The sequence below is a fragment of the Crocuta crocuta genome, unplaced genomic scaffold (assembly GCF_008692635.1).
Source record: "Crocuta crocuta isolate KB4526 unplaced genomic scaffold, BGI_CrCroc_1.0 scaffold193, whole genome shotgun sequence".
Taxonomy (NCBI): domain Eukaryota; kingdom Metazoa; phylum Chordata; class Mammalia; order Carnivora; family Hyaenidae; genus Crocuta; species Crocuta crocuta.
Window position 1 is genome coordinate 2,469,701 of NW_027529624.1, and position 13,604 is coordinate 2,483,304.

Consider the following 13,604-nt stretch of genomic DNA (forward strand, 5'->3'; position numbering starts at 1 on the left):
TCATATATCAAGGAAAGCTTTGGTTTGTTTCCATTTGGAAGAAGTGAGAGCTAGTATTTGTTAACTGCAGCAGTACCAGGAAAGCAGGCAGCCATTGTGTGTATGTGTGTGTGTGCATGTGGGGCTACATTAGTCCAGCAGAGCTGTCAGAAATCAGGCATTTGCCAAGACTTCTGAGCTTAGTTGAATTTTGATAGCTAATATTTGCAGACTGTCACGTAGGTAGTTTTAACATCTTCCTTAATTCTAGCCTCCCTGCCTTTAGAGTCACCATCCTACGTCACGCCCAGACATACCCCATCACATTTATATTACGGCTGGAAAAAAATTGCAGTGATTTTGCTTTTGGAATTATTTTGCCATATGCACATCTCATTTTTCGATGGCTTTTGATTTCTCTGCTGTCGTCATGTATCCTCAGGAATTCTTGGAAAATGAGAAAAATCAATCCAGCCCTTTCCGTCCCCCCCCCCCCGAACGTAATGAAATTGTGATGAATGTTGACGTCAGCAGTTCATGATGTTGACTTCATGTTACAGGTTTTAGCCACTTGATTACACAGCTATTCATTATGGCTTTGCGGTTTTCTTTTCATGTTTTGGAGCTGACAGTTTTCACTTTTAAGGCTTTGGGTATTTTTGTAGGCCCAAGAAGAGACCCAGGAACTGAATTGCCTGGTGGGAAGAAATGACTCTGTGCTTGTGACATTAAGAAACCGAATTGAGATCGGCCTCAGAAAGGCCATTCTGAGAATCTCACCACACAAGTGAGTCATCTCATGCGTACACACACTCACTCACACTCAGTCTCACATACACACGCACATTCGTACTACGATGCACTTGTTGAGATTGTTAGAATCTAGCACAAAACCAAAGAGTGATCCCTCTCCAGCTTCTCCCTGCTGATGGTGCCTTGTGTTGTCTACAAATCTGGACAGGCAGTTTGGTCCACAGGTGTTTGGGCTTAGAGGTGTGGAATGAAGCCAGAGTTAGGCCTGCAGTGTGTTTTTCCTTGCTTCGCTATTCCCTTTTCGTACAGCTGCACGGGGCACTGATGTATCCCCTGGAGGGGAGGGTTGATTAAATGGCCAACCTTCCCATTTTAGAAGGAGAACAATGAGCACCAGACAGAAAAACCACTCCTGGGAGGCTCACCAAAGACTTCCCAGGATGGAGCCCTTTCCTAGCTCAGTCACTGTGATGGTCTGCACGTTCCCAAGTGTGTTTTCATGGTTTTTTTTTTTTTTTAATGTTTTATTTAGTTCTAGGAGAGAGAGAGAGAGAGACAGCATGAGCAGGGGAGGGTCAGAGAGAGAGGGAGTGACAGACTCTGAAACAGGCTCCAGGCTCCGAGCTGGCAGTCAGCACAGAGCCCGACGCGGGGCTCGAACCCACGAACCGCGAGATCATGACCCAAGCGAAAGTCGGACGCCCAACCGACTAAGCCACCCAGGTGCCCCCCCAAGTGTGTTTTCAAGGACTTGCCCAGTGGCTTTTGTTTTGTTTTGTTTTGAAACCAGGAATTCGGTGAAGAGAAGAAGGGCAGTATTGGCGGCTGGAAAGACAACCATGAATTTGATACACTTGATGCCCCTGGGAAGTTTGTGCGATTACTCAGGTGCAGGATGATGTGAGCTGCAGCGGAGGCTGGAGACAGTCGGCCATGGGGAGCTGCACAGGTAGCTGGGAACGCTGTGAGCAGAGGAGCCGAGGATGCTCTGTTAGCACATGCCTGAGCTTGGCCCCTGCATAACTGGGCCACGCCGAGCTATAGGCCTGATGGGGACTGAGTCACCGGGGCCCTGCCAGTGAAAGCCACCTGTAACCACTTTCATTCATAGCTCTGTTAGAAGGTATTTCTAAAGCACCTACCTTGTGGCCAGTCTTGTGCTGGGAGCCAACGATCCCGCAGTGAATGGAAACAGGATTGCCCTCATCTGTAGGATAAGGAAGGGAGTTGGGTTGTTGGCAGATTTGAGGTTGGTAGCGACTCTTTGGTTTAGAATGCAGCCTTTCTGGGAACCTAAATATAGGAAACACAAAAAAAAAGTGGATCTGTTTTTGTTTGGTGACTATCCCCTTTGTGAATAGTGGACTCTACTGCCATATGGAACCCAATTTGAACACCAGTGGGTGAGATGATCCCTGAGGAACCTTCCAGGAGCCCATGCTATTCTAGAATTCTGTGGTTTCTTGATGACAGGTGAGTTCCCTTCCATTCCCAGTCATCATGATCCTGTGTCTGGAACCCTGAACTATCCATCGGTTGAATTATCATCCTTCTTTGCTTATGGATGCCAGATTCATGTCCTGTTTTTCTCTGGGAGATGGGAGGAGTCTAAATGCCAAAGCTTCCATCCAAGTAGCTGTTTGCAGGAGAGGAGAGGAGGGATGACGTGCTTGAGTCAGCTTGCTCTGTCCCTCTCACTGTTCAGAGTGACTCTCAGCTGCAAGGATTGTGGTTGTGCCATTGCCACTGTCATGTTATCTGCCACATGAGCCAGAGCCACTGACCCCCGTCTCCAACCAGAATGCCTCAGGACCCTACAGACCACAGCCTCCTTACTAGAGCCTCATCTTAGTCTTGCTCTTCTTATCCAGTCCATTCCTCCTGGCACCCAGATCAGCCGTGCTCTGAGTATTATTTCCCTCTTGGCTGCAGAGTCAAGTGCAAGCTCCTCATTCTGGCACCCCCTAATACCTGCCTCAGTGGAACCTCTATAGCTTCCAAGGTTACTCCCACCCTTCCCCAAACACTTTCATTCCTAATTCCAAGCTTCCATTCAGGGAATTTGTCCACCTGGAATGGCTCCTTTCTTCCCCTCCTCTCAGCTGCATGGCTCCAAGTCAAGCCCTACATGCTTCCTGGGGCTGTCCCAGAACAAGCAGATCCTCCCTTCTTTGAAAGCCCACAGCACTTGCTTGCTGTCTGAAATGCTTCATATGTGGATCACACGGGTCTTTCATTGGAAATGTTTTGCTGTGGCTCTGGCCTGAGTCTCCCATTACCCATAAGCTCTTCGATGACAGAATCTAGATCTTTCAGTTCTTTGGCCCCTTTCCCTGCCTTGTGCTCAGTGAAGGTATTAGTTGATCAAATCTTCCTGGGTTAGAGCACAAACCTATGTATTATCCAGTTAGAGCATTCCAATTGCTAAAGGTGGCCAGAATTGAAGGTGCCTTTCTTGATTAATAAGCTTGATTTTAATTGGCGAATCTGGTGTCAGATTGTGTTTGGTAGCTAGTATCAGAGACCCAACTAACTGGCTTTAAACAAGGCAAGAGTTGTTTTTCTCTCTTATAAGAGCCCACGGCGGGTTGGCAGTTCAAGATCAGGTTGGTGATTCTATAGCATCTCAGGCTCCTTTGTCTTTCTGCCCTGTCATCGTTAGCACATGGCTCCAAGATGGCTGCTACAGCTCCAGTCATCACTTCTGCATTTTAAGCATGATGAGAATGAAGAAGGGTGGAGGAAAGCCCTTCTTTTAAGGAGCTTCACTGATGCTCTGCCTATTAATCCTGCTTATATCTCTTTGACCAATGCTTAGCCCCTCTGCAGCCACCATTTCTCCAAGGGAAGCTAAGAAATTCAGTTCTTTAGCTGGACATATTTTTCCCAACACGACTACCCAATCAGAGTGCTTTTACTATGGAAGAGGACAGGAAGGGATATCGATTGGGTCGGCAGCCAGCATTGCAGGTTGTAGCTGATTAATAGCACCCGTTGTTTTTCAGGCTGAGGAGGTGACTGTCAAAGAAGGCAACAGATATTTCCAGTTCATGCTTGCAGGGTTTTTTTTGCCAGTGAATCCCAGGACTTCAGAGGTTGGGTTTCTCCAAGATCTCATCCTCTGACGAGTATTTCTTGAATGATTCACCCTGAGCCCCCAAAGCCATTGAATGTGATTGGCCTCTTTAAGTGGTGATGGCTGACTCCTTTGTTGTGGCCAGCTCATCTTTTAGCACTGAGGAATGGTCCTGGTGTTCTGGGTCACTTTAAAGATTTGCTGAAGCAAATTTGGAGCCAAGCCGTGACTTCTGTGTTAAAGTCATTGTCCCCATGCTGGATAATGAACATAATCTTGATTCCACACAACTTTGAGCTTCCCTACAGATTTAATATTTCTGTACGTTTTAATGGAACGACCTGATTATATTAATAAGAGTAAATTCTAATTTTCAAAAATGACTGATTTTTAAAATCACTCTGGTACATAAAGGGACTCTAAAAGAAATTGCAGCTGCACTAGAAAGCACTCATGATTTTGTGGTCAGACCTTGTTTATTTCCAATGGAAGACAGTGGTCTTCTGGCCTGGTCATTCATCCCGCTCACCAGAAGCTTCAGCCGGATACCTCTCTCGTTTTTACCAGCTCTCAGGAGGTTCCCTCTGTCTGGAAGGGGAGTCCCTTTTTACTTGCCTCTGTTTGCAGGATATTTAGTGTTTGGAGATGAGTGTGAAGTATCTTGTCAGTGAATCACCACGGACTGTCTCAGGGTTGAAAAGATGGGCAAAATCAAGTGTGGTGGGTGCAGGGGGACCCTTTATAAATAAGTGGACACTTGGGTGGGCCTGAAAAAATAAATCCCTGAGGCCACATATAAGACCAAGAAGGTGCTCCATTCTCCGATTTTATTTTACTCAAAAAAATATGGAGGGCTTCATGAATTTGCATGTCCCCCTTGCACAGGGGCCAGGCTGATCTTCTCTGTATCGTTGGAATTTTAGTATGTGTGCTGCCAAAGCGAACCCTGTTTCTCTGATTTTAGAACTCTCTATGAAGGTAGACTTTTGTGGAATTTGCCCCACAGAAGGTATTGCAGGGAAGAGAAATGATTTTGTCCATAGGTAGAAAGGGCTTGATATCTGTTTCAAGTGATAAAACATCCAACCCAACTTCACATAAACGTAAAGAGGAGGGAAGTATTGACTCATGTAAATGAGAAGTCCAGGAAGAGGACTGGCTGCACAAGCTGCGTGTTTGAGGACTCCATCATGACCTCAGGCCTCAGCTACCCCTTGCCCTTTTCACCTGTACCTTCCTCCCTGTGTGGGTTTATCTTCAACTCAGCTTCTCACATGCCAGCCAGTTGGCTGTCGCTACCCCAGACTTGACTTCCTCGTGTTAAATCAGGAGTGAAAGTGTTTTCCTTTCCCAATAAACATGTTCTATGCCCCTTGGTTCTGACCAGGTATTGGTGGAATCCATCCTTGACTCAGTCACTAAGGTGAAGGTTTGCCCATGCCAGAATGAGGCTTCTTCCAAAAGCAGAGTCGTCCCAGAAAGCTGGAGGCCATGTAGTTCCAATATCCAGAAACTCCAGAGAATGAAGTTGGGATCTAGAATGACAGAGATGGCTGACTTATTTCGCTCAGCCTAACACCCTCAAGTTCCATCCATGTTGCTACACATGGCCAGATTTCATTCTTTCTCATTGCCATGTGGTATTCCATCGTATAGATAAACCACATCTTCTTGATCCATAAGTCAGGCAGAGAAGGACAGATACCATATGTTTGCACGTATAGGAGGATTAGGAGGAACTTAACGGAGGACCACGGGGGGAGAAGAAGGGGAAAAATAGTGGGGGAGAGGGAGGGAGGCAAACCATGAGAGACTCTTGAATGCTGAGAACAAACTGAGGACTGATGGGGGTGGGAGGGAGGAGGGCACTTGTGGGGATGAGCACTGGGTGTTATATGGAAACCAACTTGACAATAAACTATTAAAAAACAATAGAATGACAGAAATGGGAGTTTTTATGGCGCTGCAGCAAGAAAGCCATTATTTCAGGCTGAAGCTGATGGCTTGTTAATACCGGTCTCACTCCTGATCAGCAATGTTCATTCATTCATTTGTTCACCCCTTCATCCAGTTGTTCTTTCATTCACAGCACACGCATATCTCATGCAGTCTTCATGGGACTGCCATGAGCGTCCTTGGCCTGATTAGACCCAGTAAGGGCATGTGACTTGTCTAAGGTATCATTGTCTATAAATAGCAGAATCATGACTCACACCTGGGGCTTTTGAGGTGGCATTTTTACCTGTTCCCACTCAACTGTCCTGCACCCTGGAAGAAAAAGGCCTTTGCTCTGGCGCAGGGATTTGACTGGGGCATGGCATAGGTAACTCTGAGATTCCTTTTGGGTCTGAGTTTATGATTTCAGGAGAGATGGAAGGTTTAGAATTAGGTGGGGGCAAGACAGAGAAGATTTTGCAGAAGCACTCCCGCAGAGGAAAGCTAGGAGTACATGAAGGGACATCCCAGACCAGAGAATGGCCTTTGGGACGATCCTATGAAGGCATCCTGTAGCCAGATCTCAGCTACAGGAAATATCACAGGACAGGAAGCCCTTCAAACTGAGACTGCTCCTATATATTTTAGCCAATAAAAAGTAAATGCAATGTTTACTAGAGACCAAGATGCTGGCTTGCCAGATTCTGCCTCCAGTGACTGGGAGTAAATAGCCAAGGCCACAGGATCACAGCCTCCATTCTGGTCATGCAGGGAATGAGGAAATACATCAGGGCTTCCCGGCTCCAGACACAAAAATGGAGTATTTCTATGCGATGTTTTTACAGTGACTGTCATAACCGGCAATATTCCTAAAACTTACTGGGGATAATAGTAGTTTTATTTCATCCCTATAAAAGTCTTTGGTTTAGAGTAGCGTGTAATATCCTATAAATTTCCATGTAAGCTCTACCCTTCCATTTTTCACATGGGCCAGGTAGTAGCTTCAGCTGATGACTCAGGACATTTTGGCTTTATTTACTCAAGTAGTCCTAAATTGGGGGAAATTAAATTCAATCTGAGCCAATTCAGCCTAGCTGAATTTTATTGAGCTATAAGCCTCGCACCGTTCTAGATTAGGGGATGTAAAGTTAAATAAAATAGAGTTCCTGTCTTCAGGGATATTTCAGTTAACCAGTGCTCAAGGCAAACTACCCCAACACTTAGTGGCTTAAAGCAGCCCACTGATTTTGCTCTCAGTTTTGTGTGTTAGGATCCTGGAAAGGGCTCAGTCGTGCAGTTCATCTCCGATGCACACGTCTGGGTTCTACATCCTTGGGGTTACCGAGAGGTGGGCCTCCATTCAGTCTTTCACTCAGCAGGTATGTCCTGAGCACCTAATGTATGCCAGAGAGTGTTCTAGGTGCTATGGCTGTAGTGATGAAGGAAACAAAAGCACTAAGCAAGAGAGACTGTTCATGAGCTTCAGGTCTGTGATGGGAGACCAGCAGTAAACAAACGAATGGTGCGGTACTCCATGTGATTCCAGGTGGAGACTGCAGGGGGTGCTCTTTAAGATGGGGCAGCTGGAAAGCCTCTGGGGGTGGGGGACACTTTAGCACAAGTGAGGGGTTTGGGCAGAGAGTTCGAGGCGGAACTGCCAGGGAACAGCCAGGGTGTGAACTGCTTTGGTGCTTGCCCTCCACCTTGCATTGTGGCTTCCTCTGTGAGCCTGCCTTGCTGCCCTGTGAGCTCTCTGAGGTCACAGGGCTGGCGTGGAGGTAGGAACCGTGCCCTGTGCTCTCTTTCTGCTCTGAGCTCAGAGGAGGACAGCTGCTGATGGGGGGTGGCCAGCATCCAGGCCTTGAGCGCCAGCGCCGTCGTTTCTCAGGATGGTGAGCAGCTTTCTCTGTCCAGCCACCTACCCTCTCTTGCTGTTCCTGGCGCCGGGAGATTTGTTTTCACTTAGGGGGAACCTGGACTTATCTACTGCATCAGTGTTGTTCCCAGGAAGCTGGCCCTTTCCCAAGAAGAAGAATGTGGGGCAGCAATCTCGCTAATAAGGAAGTGAGGCTGGGACTCCAGGGAGGGAATGATGACTCAGAGTAAGGTGCATAGCGGGTTCCCCGGCTACTCACCATCTGCATGCACGCATGCATTCTTTCATTCATCCCCCAACATGTAGATGAGCACATAGATGGAAAGGGAGAAGTTCATGTTCAGCTCTGCCACCACTTGTAATCTCAGCAAGTTATTTAGCCTCTCTGAGCCTCTGTTTCTTCCACTATAAAGTGGGAATATGGGTATGATTTTTCAGAGTCATGAGGATGAGATGCAAAGAGACCCTGGAGTTAGGATTGCCGCAGTTAGCAGATACAAAGGGTGCCCATGAGAGGATGCCAGGGGAACCCTCTTGCGCTGCTGGTGGGAATGCAAACTGGCGCAGCCACTGTAGAGAACAGTATGGAGTTCCTTGAAAAACTAGAAATAGGGATACCCTATGACCCAGCAATTGCACTGTTAGGTATTTACCCAAAGGATACAAAAATACAGATTCGAAAGGGTACATGCACCCCAATGTTTATAGCAGCACTATCAACAATAGCCAAACTGTGGAGAGAACCCAACTATCCATCAACTGATGAATGGATAAAGAAGATGTGGTGTATATACATATATATATACATATACGTATATATGTATGTATGTATATATATGTGTATATATATATGTATATATGTATGTATATATATTGGAATATGACTCAGCCACTAAAAAGAATGAAATCTTGCCATTTGCTCCAATGTGGATGGAACTAGAGCATATTATGCTAAGCAAAACAAGCCAGAGAAAGACAAATGTCATATGATTTCACTCATATATGGAATTTCAGAAACAAAACAGTTGCACATAGGGGAGGATGTAGGGGGAAGAGAAGAGAGGGAAATAAATCACAAGAGACTCCTAATGATAAAGAGCACACTCAGAGTTGATGGAGGGGGCCTGGGTGGGAGATGGGCTAGATGGGTGATGGGTACTAAGCAGGGCAGTTTTGGGGATGAGCACCAGCTGTTGTATATATGTGATGAATCACTCATTTCTACTCCTGAAACCAATATGACACAGTATGATAACTAAAATTTAAATTAAATTTTAAAAAAGGGTGCCAATGAAATTTTGAATGTCAGATAAACAAGGATTATTTTCTTTAAGTTTATTGGGTTGGGGGGTGGGAAGGACAGAGAGAGAGGGAAAGAGAGAATCCCAAGCAGGCTCTGTGCTGAGAGGCAAGGTTCCATCTCCTGAACTGTGAGATCATCACTTCAGTGGAAGTCAAGAGTCAGACGCTTAACCGACTGAGCCACCCAAGTGCCCCAGAAATATTTTTTACTGTAAGTTATGTCCTGAGCATTGCATGCATATCTGATGTTCAGTTTTAACTCTGCATTTGGTATTGTAATTGGCACCCCTACCTGGGGATAAAGGTGCAGGGGGGAAATGCCTGACTTTGAGGAGCATATACCAGCAGCAGGCATGAAGAACAGAATTGCAGTGCAGGGCGATGTGACTCATGTCAGAGGTATAGACAGAGTGCTGTGGAAACACAGACAGCCCCCTTTGGGCTCTTAGGAAAAACATCCACACTCGCTCTTGCTGGCATGCTAGTTGACCATCCCCAGTGACTGTGGGATTAAAGCCATGAGAGCACAAAATACATGCGCATTAGGTGAGGTGGAGACAGCTCCTGTTTGCTTCCCATCCACTAATCCGGGAAAATGAACTGTTTTCTTCCCTCTCAAAGCCAAGGGTGATCTTTGTTGATCAGGAAACAGACAATCTATTTCTTCTACTCCTTTTCTATAGACCATTTTAAAATAAAACGAAATTAATTTAGGGGGAAACAATCATATTGTTCCCCGACTTTATGAAATGTGCCTCCCTCAGATAAAATGCTAATAATTCATTATTCTGCTTCCCTGGAGATCCAGAGGTAAATTTGTCCTGTGCCACCCAGAGATCTAAAAGGAGAAACACAATTGGAGCCTTTGGTTCCTAACTAAAATCTACCCAAAGCTGCAAGCATCAAGATACTGGGGAGAACACGTTGGGAATATTTTTAAAAAGGTGCTATCTGCCAGGCATTCTGGTCTCCCCTTGTGAACGAATGACCTGGTATTGAACACGGTCTGATCCACGTTATTAAAGCCTCCCTCTTCTTTCCTAGACGTGGAAGGGGATATTTTAGATTGAGGGGGTTGTTTGAAAGCCTAAAGACTATTGTGGGGTCTGGGGCGCCTGGGTGGCTCAGTCGGTTAAGTGTCCGACTTCGGTTCAGGTCATGATCTCATGGTTCGTAGGTTCGAGCCCCGCGTCAGCCTCTGTGCTGACAGCTAGCTCAGAGCCTGGAGCCTGTTTCAGATTCTGTATCTCCCTCTCTCTCTGACCCTCCCCTGCTCATGCTCACTCGCTCTCTCTCTTTCATAAATAAATAAAACATTAAAAACAAAAAAAAGACTATGTGGGATCCTCAGTTTGCTTTTAGGCAGGTCTGAATTGTCTCTTGCACCTTAGCGAGGGATGGGAGGGAGTCAGAGGTGCTGAAGGGATTGGCAAAGGGGAAAGCCTGGGCCGGGGGCCCGGTGGGGGAGGAGGGAGGGTGCAGTACAGAGATATGAAGCATTGTTCAGTTACAGGATTGACAGCTTGTTTTAGCAAGGTCCTGTGCTAAGTACCTTTCATGCTGAGTGTCTTTCATAAGTACCCATAGGTCATGCAGTATGTTCCCCCGTTTCCCATTTTTCACATTGGAGCCCCAAAGTGTTTGAATCACCCACCCGAGGCCACATGGCTAATAAGTAGCCCTGGGCCTTCTGATTGCAATGCAAAGCCCCAGGGCTTCACCTCTCTGTCCCACTGCATTTTTCCATCAGACTTTCTCCTAAAGGAGCATCCATTTTGCTACAGGCATTCCTGTTCTCTGCCTGTTGTAGGGGATGGAGGGTGGCCTGGCTTTTGATGACCGCATGTGTGTGAGCCGAGGAAAGTCATGGGCATCAGCCTCCTCCTCAGTAAAATGATGGTCCAGCTGAGTTAGCAGGTGCCCTTTCCTGATCTGAAATTCTGTGTCTTACTGATGGCGAAACCATTTTGTTTCCCTCATTCACCTCTTCATGAGTTTATTCATTCATTTATTCAATAAGCTGGCTCCTACCCTTGCAGAGCTGGGGGTCCACGGGGTCCCCTGTGGATCCAGGGGACAGACAGCTGAGTGAACAGGCTGTTATGGTACAGGGCACAGAAGGGTATTGGGGGGAGGCACGTGTTTGGCATGTTGGGGTCAGGTGAGGCTCTGGTGAAGGGAGGGACATCTAAGGTAAGAGCTGAAAGAGATGCAGGAGTTGAATAGGCTTAGAGGGAACAATTTGTGCAAAGAGAGGGCATGTGTGGAACGCTTAGGGAATCCAGAGCTGTGCTGACTGTCTGGACCAAGGGTGGAATGCCGTGTTGGGGGGCGGGGGGGGGGTGCGCAGTCTGGAGGAGGAGGAGCCTGCAGAAATAGACCAGGGTCATGTTGAACAGGACCTTAGAGCCCCCCGGCAGGAGTTTGGTGTTTGTTCTTAGAGAAGCGGGTAGACAGTGAAGGTTAGGGTTGCCCTGTTCAGTTTCCCAGGTTGTGTCCTGTACAAGGGTGCTAACTAAGGGGGAGTGCCTCAACTCACTAAGGCATGGGCCCCAGGACAGGCCTGTGGCTGCCTGGAGGAGGGCGCCTTTTTCTCAATCTTATCAAGGAGCCTTAAGGGCTGATGCTATCCTCGGTATCAGTGAATGATGTGATCAGATTCCTATTTTCAAGCCTTTTCTCTGATTGTGGGACTTATTGTGTGAAGGATCAGGCCCGGGGAAGAGACTGGCAGAGGGGGTGGGAGAGGTTGTAGGCAGAAACGAGATGATGGCAGCCTGGGGAGGCAGCTGGAACGGAGAGAAGGGAATGGGTTTGAGAGACACGGAGGAAGTGCGTGGCCTGTCGAACCGCCTGGGCTGGGTCTCCTTGCCTCCTCTGAGTTAGCGAGGTGAGGAAATCCTTTCAGGAGCAGAAAAACTGTATCTTTGAGGAATGCAGCCACAGGCTAAGTGTTTTGCCCCCAAGCTACTGAGAGAGCCAGAGTTGCAGTGTGGCCTCCCTCTCTCCCGCTGAGGCTCAGATCTTTTGATCCAGGAGGTGTGTGGCCTCCTGGCCAGGCTGGAGGCCAAAGGTCAGGAGACCCAGGAATTCAGTTCATCCTAGGCTGCGTTTCCAAATGGCATTCTCCCTGCCTCTCTTTCATTATACCCTGATTCCCAGGCATTTGTGGAGTGCCTGGCTCTGAGCGATAGAAAGCCCCCCACCCTCAAGGACCTCACCAGTGGAGCAGTAATAAGCAGACAGGTGACCATTGAAGACCACCTGAGAGGTGCCCAGGGAATGTTCCAGATAATCAGTGTGTAGGGAGGCAGAACACAGTGCATATTGATGTGGGATCTGGAGTCTGAAGGAACTGGGTTCAGATTCTGAACACCTTTCCCGTGATCCCAGGCAAGCCGCATAACTTCTTGGAGCCTCCGTCTGCCCAGAATAAACTAGGGAAAGGAATACTTAGTCGTTTGCTTTAAGGATTAAATAATTCAAGGCATGTACAGTATTTAGCATAATGTCTACTAGAGGGTAACCATTTTTAATATTGACTGGGAGGGGCCAGTTTATTTTTGAATCTTTGGTGTATAGTTCTGTGAGTTTCGGCAAATGTAGAGTCAGGTAACCGACACCAAAGACAGCCTAGAGATTATTCTCCTACCTCCCCCGCAAGTAACCTTGTGTTTTCCCTTTGTAGTTAAGTCTTCCCCATACATCGTTTTTAACTTGTGGCAATTTATTATCTCTTGGTTTTTGTAACAGCTTTTTTGAGATGTAATTCACATACCATACAAGTTACCTGCTTAACGTATACAGTTCAGTGGTCTTTAGTGTACGTGGTCACAGAGTTGTATGACCATCATACAGTCTGTTTCAGAACACTTTCATCTTCCCCCTGCAAAGGAAGCCCTACACACAGTCCGTTCCCTCTACCTGTGACCTCCTCCCCCGCCCCAGCCGTTGACAACCACTCATACACTTTCTGTCTCCAGGATTTTCCTATTCTGGACATTTTGTACTGAGGGAATCCTATACAATCTGGGCTTTTGTTGACTGGCTTCTTTCGATGAGTAGCAAATGTTCAAGGTTCCTCTGTGTTGTAGCTTTATCTGTACTCCATTCCTTCTTATGAATGAATAATATTCCATTGTTTTGTTTTAAGGAAGAGAGGTTGGTGGGGAGAGGGGCAGAGGAAGGGAGGGGGACGAGAATCTTAAGCAGGCTGCGCGTCCAGTGCAGAGCATGACCCAGGGCTTGATCTCACAACATCGAGTGAGATCAATGACCTGAGCCGAAATCAAGAGTTGGAGCTTAACTGAGTTAAGGTGCCATATGAATAATGTTCCATTGTGTGGATATGCTATATTTGGTTATCCATCTGCCAGTTGGTGGACATTTCAGTTGTTTCTGCTTTTTGGCTATTATAAATAATGCAGCTGTGGACACTGGCGGACACGGTTTTGTGGGGACATATGTTTTCATATGGAATTACTGAGTCACAGGATACCGTCAAGGAACTACCAGATTGTTTTCTGCAGTGGCAGCACCATTTTTTAAAAATTTTTTTCTAATTTTTATTTATTTTTGAGAGAGAGAGAGAGACAGAGCATGAGCAGAGGAGGGACAGAAGAAGGATCCCAAGCAGGGTCCAGGCTCTGAGCTGTCAGCACAGAGCTTGACACGGGGCTCGAA

General features: G+C 46.9%; 1 protein-coding gene and 1 non-coding gene across 2 annotated transcripts in view; one reads left to right on the forward strand and one right to left on the reverse strand.

Moving 5' to 3' along the window:
* ABTB3 (ankyrin repeat and BTB domain containing 3) overlaps nucleotides 1–13,604 on the forward strand; it is a 317,959-nt gene that overhangs the window by 19,749 nt on the left and 284,606 nt on the right.
* LOC144229977 (U6 spliceosomal RNA) lies at nucleotides 4,649–4,753 on the reverse strand. Its single transcript, XR_013334666.1, has one exon. It is a non-coding gene; the product is annotated as a U6 spliceosomal RNA (small nuclear RNA).